Source organism: Scyliorhinus canicula, chromosome 2 (assembly GCF_902713615.1).
Source record: "Scyliorhinus canicula chromosome 2, sScyCan1.1, whole genome shotgun sequence".
NCBI lineage: Eukaryota > Metazoa > Chordata > Chondrichthyes > Carcharhiniformes > Scyliorhinidae > Scyliorhinus > Scyliorhinus canicula.
In genome coordinates, this window is record NC_052147.1 from 69,125,878 (window position 1) to 69,132,938 (window position 7,061).

At 44.2% G+C, this 7,061-nt stretch overlaps 1 pseudogene; it reads left to right on the plus strand.

Annotated features, from left to right (window-relative positions):
- Positions 1-6,272: 6,272 nt before the first annotated feature.
- On the plus strand, positions 6,273-6,491 carry LOC119962561 (annotated as a pseudogene).
- The last annotated feature ends 570 nt before the right edge of the window (positions 6,492-7,061 follow it).

The following is a 7,061-nucleotide window of genomic DNA, read 5'->3' on the forward strand; positions in this document are numbered from 1 at the left end:
CAGCCAAGGGTCCCCCATCCCCAGCCAAAGATCTCCCACCCTGTTGAGAACTGGGGTGCCAAGCCCTGGGATCTTTGCCTATGAGCAAAGATCGCTCCTCATCTCCTCTGCTCCCCACAGAAGCCCTTCCACCAGGTTCACAGTTTTAAAAGGGAGTACTAATCAACACCAGCATGACCACTTGCTTGGGGGGGGGGGGGGGGGCGATGAATGACGGGAAGCCGTAGGATAAGGGGTGGCTCCTGTTAATTTCATGGAAATAGGGCTTAAGCGTTGATAATTAGTTTCACGCTACGAGACGGTGAGATCCCGATTTTGCCTGCGGAGTGGGCCATTTGCATCGTAAATTATTTAGTGCCTGCCGCAGCTCTCGTTTACTGCCTCTCCCTCTATTCACCGGCTTAATTTCTCTTGAGCGAGAGCGTGATGAGGCTGGAGGAACGCTCCCTTAATTTTAAAACCAAGGGCTTTGTCTTCTGCCCGCCCGCCGTAAGGACACCAAGGGTGAGACGCGGACAATCGAGAAGCTGACAAAACTCTTCGACTGATTTGAAATTTCTCTCATTTGAGGATTAAGATTGACAAGTCTGACTGAATAAACTTACCTTGCCAGGTGGGTAAAGATAGTTGAACCCTAGCAGAGGTAAGAGGAATAGATTGAGAGGCAGAGATCTAAATTGTGAGGCAAAAGATAATCACAACTGTTCCCTGAAGCCAGGTGATCAGAAAAAGGTTAGGAAATTAGAATCACTCCGAAAAACAAAAGGAAGCTCAAAAGAACCTGTTTAAATTGTAAAAAGAAAGGCATTAAAATTCCTGTGGCAATTCCTGTGTGAATTATCACTATATCACCAGAATTATCACTATATCACCAGTCGCCAACTGGCTAATCCCACAGAAAACTAGAGAGAACTGATTGTTGGTTTTCAAAGTTTCCAACTTGTCCTTTAGAAGGGAAAACCACTGCCCCATTCTTAAAGGTTGATATCATGGGTATGGAGTCTGTGGCAAGAAATTGTTACTTCAGGAATTCCCACTTCCATGGTTTACGGAGGAAGTGGTGTCATCCTGGAGGATGGTACGTGGAACGAATTGTTGCAGATTCCAGATGAACAGAAGTGAGCCTCACTGATGGGGTACAGGAAAGAGATGCAGAAAAGAATCATTTCAAAAGATGTTTTGCAGATCAGTTCCCCTATTTAGTGCTCTGGGAACATGGCTTGGTCTTCTATTTGTGGGGGTATGATGGGTGGTGGGGCTGGTGGAGTGGGGGGGTGGGGGGTGCAGTGGGGTGATGGATTGAAGGTGCTTGTATTTCTGACTGGATAGTACAGGGTGGGAACAGAGATGCTTTCATTATGCCTAGGACACCTACCAGCCTCATGCAAGTCAGGTGCCCTCCCAGTTTCCCAATAAGTTTCCCTCTCGTCTTTGTGGACTTGTAAACGTTTATTGACAGAGACACACATCAAAGCCTCTATCTCTGAACCCAACTAACACACTGGCCACACTTCCTGAGGTGGAAGGGTTCCCACTCACTGGGGTTGGGAGCTGTGGGTGCGAATATTCCTCGGCAGACATAGTGACGTGGGATCACATTTTGTAAGCAGCTGCCACATAAGTGGCTGTTTCACTATTAAAGGTGTCAGCTTGTCCCAAAGAGCTACCAACCCAATCAGAAGGCTACATGCTCACCAGCCTGAGCGGTATGAAAGGAAGCGGTGATCATTGCTGAGGCACACAGCAGTCCTGGGACTTGCAGCAGGCAGGTGAAAAAATATTTGAACGACCTATTGGAGGGGAAATTCAACCGGAGAAATAACTGAGGTGGTTGAGCTGCCTTCCCTATCCTTAGTTACATAAAATCTTTCCCCTATGACATCTCAGAGGTTGTCTTCATTTAACTGGTGGCTACCCTTTGCAGTGGGGTCTCGATTCTCCATCGGAAAACTGGTCCTTAATTGAGCATTTAATTATGTAAATTGGCTGCCCACCTCTTTGGAGTGGGCAGCATGCCCACTTCCTGGCCTACCATCATGGTGGGACCATGTTAGGGAGACAACCTGACAGCTCCTTCTGATTTAATTGCCGCATTCCCCCCTCCCCCTTCCACAAGGGCCAATAAAATTCAACTCACTATTTTTGTCTCTACCAATATACATATAAACACAAGTAATCCCCAGTTAATGCCCAACACCTGAATGCAATTAAGCATCCAATTAATATACAATTAACAAACAGACTCCAGTGGGATCAGTACTGAAGGCCATAGGTAAGCATGATCTTAGCATAGCCTCTGGGATTGTGCCACAATGACTATTGCTCCAATCAAATTAAGTGGTTTAATGAGGAGTGCAGAAAGGGATGCCAGGAGGCACAGCAGGCATACCTAAAAATTAGGTGCCTGCCTCGTGAAGCTAAAATACAGGACTACATGAATACTGAACAGAGGAAGCAGCTTGTAATAGGTAGAGCTAACTGATCACACAAACACCAGATCATACCATGGCACTGTAGTTCTGCTGCCTCCAAGTGTGAATGGTGGTAGATAATTAAATAACTAACGAGAGGAGGACAAACCGTGAATGACTCATCTTCAATGAAAGGTGGGGGGAGATGGGGGTTGGGTCATCCCAAAATAGTTCAAAGAAAGGGGGAGCCCAGCACATCATTACAAAAAATAAGGCTGAAGTATTTGCAACCATTTCAGTTGAAAATGCTGAGTGGATGGTCTACCTCAGCTTCCTCCTGAGGTCCCAGAATCACAGACGCCAGTCTTTAGCCAATTTGATACACTGTGCAGTGATATGTATATATGCTGGTATCATAGTGTAAGACAACCACTTGATGGCAGCAATAGATTCATGTATAAATCTGTGAACCTGGAGGATCTTGGTCCTCTTCGAACCAGGGGTGACTAGACATCAGTTGGAGAGAGATACCAGGGGCTGGTTTAGCTCACTGGGCTAAATCGCTGGCTTTTAAAGCAGACCAAGCAGGCCAGCAGCACGGTTCGATTCCTGTACCAGCCTCCCCGGACAGGTGCCGGAATGTGGCGACTAGGGGCTTTTCACAGTAACTTCATTGAAGCCTACTCGTGACAATAAGCGATTTTCATTTCATGTAGCTTATTTTGATAGTTAAATACAGTTAATACTTATTCTGATTTATTTTATTATCAGTGATAATAAAATGAGAGTGAACAAACTCATTATTATTTCATTCGTTACTCATTAACCTATTTCGCTTTGAATTGAAGATTGGTAGCTTCTGTGAAATATTTTTTTAAATATAAACTTAGATTACCCAATTCATTTTTTTCAATTAAGGGCCAATTTTAGCATGGTCAATCCACCTACCCTGCACATCTTTGGATTGTGGGGGTGAAACCCACGCTAACACGGGGAGAATGTACAAACTCCACATGGACAGTGACCCAGAGCCGGGATCAAATCTGGGACCTTGGCGCCTTGAGGCTGCAATGCTAACCACTAGGCCACTGTGCTGCCGTTACTGCAAAATCTAACCATCAGATAATTCTGGAAGGAAAGCAAAGAGAAATGCCATATTACAAACAAGTGATATAATACACTCCATGTAGTATCAAGAAACGGCTGAAGGTGCTGAATTAAGTAATGGTTATGGGACCTGACAACATCTCGGCAGTAGTAAAGACATGTGCTCCAGAACTAGCCGTAACTCTATAGCCAAACTGTTACAGTACAGCTGCAAAGTTGGCGTCAACCGACAATATTGATAAAGAAAGCACGGCAATTCCGATCGGAACATACAGTGACCTTAAATAACTCTTGACCCTCAACAAAGTGAAGTGGGGTGTTGTCGACACTTCTAACAAATTACCTGCAATAACCCACTCACTGACGCTTGCTTTGTGTTCTGCCAGGGCCACTCAGGTCCCTTACCTCACGACAGCCTTGCTTCAAATCCATTTTAAAAATCCAAGAGGTGAGGTGAGGGTGACTGCCTTTAACATCAAGGCAGATTTTGACCAAGTTAGACATCAAGGTGCACTGGGGAATTTGAAGCCAATAGGAATCAGCAGGAAAACCTTTCACTATTTGGAGTCATACCTCAGACAAAGGAAGATAGTTATGATTGTTGGATCATCTCAATTCCAGGATATAATTGCAGATGTTTCTAAGGTTAATTTAATCGATGCAACCACCTTCAACTGCTTCAAACATAATTCTGCCTCCAGCATAAGGCCAGAAATGAGGATCTTTGCTGATGATTACAATGTTCAGTGCCATTCATGAATTCTCAGATCCGGAAGCAATCCATGATTATCTGCAGCATGAATCGGGAAATCTTCAGGCTTGGGCAGATAAGTGGCAAGTAACATTCATGCCAAACAAGTACCAGACAGTGGCTATCTCCTATGAGAGAGAATCTTTTTTTCTCACCTTGACTCTGGGCAGCATTACCATCACTGAATTCACAGCCATCAACATCTTGGGGGTTATCACTTCACCATACAAAGATAGGCCAAGACCTTTTGAATTCAGGAGAGCCATTCCAGTGGAATACCCAAGAGTTGTATGTCGAGACCCTGCAGAATTCCAAACACAGGCACGTGTGCTTTACATGGTTTTTAAACTTCCTTATCGGCATTTGCACTGCTCGGCTATCAATGATATTTTAAAGGCAATTTAAATAAATCTATCAATGCAGGCTTTGACTGGTGTCTTGATGAAACAAAAGTAATTAGAGACATTCCCTTACACATCTTCATTCATAATCAAGCAGAAGTGAGTAGAGGCAGCAGTTATATCGGAGAGCTTGTGAAAGTGGGTGAAAACTATTAATTTATGTTTAATAGATGTTCCAATGTTATGCAACTGCGCAGAATGTATAAAACAGAAAGAAATGTCAATTATTTTTGCAACCTGTTTATGTGTTTATTCCTTTGAAAAGTGCTTTCACTATGTAGCAAGGTGAGTTTAACTTTTAAATGTCTCTTTATTAAGCTTTATCAGACGTGATATGTGTTTTCAACGCTTTTTGAGGAGCCTTTCATATGTAGCAGCATAGGTTTAACTTTTAAAGGTCTCTATAATAAGATTCATCTTAAATTATTTTGTGATGTGTGTAGTTACAATTCTTTTTAATGCAGCATCATGGATGCACGTTTTAAGAGTCTATTTAATGCAATGTTAATCTTTAGAAGCTTTTCAAAAAATGTAAATTTGATATATGTGATAAAGAGTACTTCAGCATTTTATACTTTACTGTTACAAGTCTATTTACGTAATTTAGCTATTTTGAGTGTTTTATAAAAGTGTAATGTTTAAAATTACATATACAAGCCACCAGTAATCTGATGTGAACCATCACATTAACAGGTATTCCAGAATCTAAAGTCAAATCGAACCTTGAATAGGAATTCATGCTTTGCTTGCTGCAACCATGCTAGCTACTTATCCCGAGGGCACAGCACAGGTGCAGAGACAATCAGAGAAGAGTCAGACAACATGCCCGCCTGAAGATCAAGATGATCTATTACCCACCCCAGAGAGTGGACAGACAGAGGTTGTCCTATGAAACAATGTCAGAGGAGTTGTGCACCAGGGCAGTACACTTCAACAAGGAAGTGATGGGATGCCTCTGTGGAAAAATTGAAGGCTGACCTGAAGCCAAATGCCAGACTGCCTTAAGAGTGTCAAAGAAACTCAGCACAGATAAGAAATTCTTTGCAAGTGAGTCATTTCAATTTGGAACTGGGGACATGTGTAGCATTTCCCAGAGTGATGTGAGGGCTTGCATTCACGAGGTAAGGGAAGCAATTTTTTCTCGGGCTTCCTAGTTCATTCGATTCAAGATGTCCCCTGTGAGGAAGAAGGAGCGGTCCCTCGCATTCTACAAGATTGCTGGTTTCCCCAAAGTGTTGCCGGCTGTTGATGGAATGAGCATTCTGCACAGTAGGAAATCACCAGGGGAAAGTTCAGAGAAAAAGTCTCGGAAGCCAAAGGCTTCAAAGAAATCAAATTCCTCACTGCAACAGAATAATGCATCGAATCCCGTGAAGGCCCAGCTTCAAAAACTAGAGTGTGCTGAGTCAGCGGAATGAGCGATGGTAAGCTGCAAATGTAAAAGTTTTGCACAGCACAATTCCAAAAAAAGTTAAATTCCGCTGTGGACAGAAATTGACATTTAAATTGCCGTCCGAGAAACCGATTCTCGAATCAGTGCCTGAATGCCAGGTGGCTGAGGTCACTCCAAAGAAAAAATAATTGACAATTAATTGTGAATAAACAGCTTTCTCGGCCTTTTAGCTAATATCAAGTGTAGTATCTGCTCTGCCTTTCGGCTCAGATCTGGTATGTCTCTCTTGTGGGGACCATGGATTGGATTCAATTTGAAGTTGAATTGGTTTTTGCAGCAGGCAAGGTGCTGAATTAGGGGTTCGCACCTGTCCACACTCTGTGCCCTGGCTTTGTAACTCAGAAAAAGTAATAACCCAGGGACAACTTGACTAGAGGGACTCCCCCTCTCCTGCCAACAGACCCTACACCCCTCAGTAAAGAGACCCTTGTCTGGAAGCTAGAGAGTGGTGCAAATAGGGTCAGTGAAAACAATTACAGCTATAACACTCACCTGGAGGCTCCAACCTGTCCATTTCTTGAAGGAGAACCTATGTTTTAACCCCGCAGATCCATTCACTAGAGGTTCACTGGATTGATTCCAGGGATGTGGGGTGGGATTCTCTAATAATGGGGCTATGTCACCACACCAACGTGAAAACCGGCGCCAACGTCTCCGGCGTCAACAGCCCCCAAAAGTAAGGAATTCTCACCTTTCTAGGGGGCTAGGTTGCCGCCGGAATGGTCCACGCAACTCCAGCCGGCAGGAAACGGCCCGCGCGAGTTCGTGTAAGCGCCAAACGGCCGGCGTATTTCTACACATGCGCGGAATGGCCGGCATATTTCCATGCATGCACAGGGGTTCCCTTCTCCATGCCGGACCCCGGCCAATATGGCGGAGCTCTACAGGGGCCCGGCGCAGACTAAAGTAAGCCCCCACGGAACCAACCTGCCCGCCGA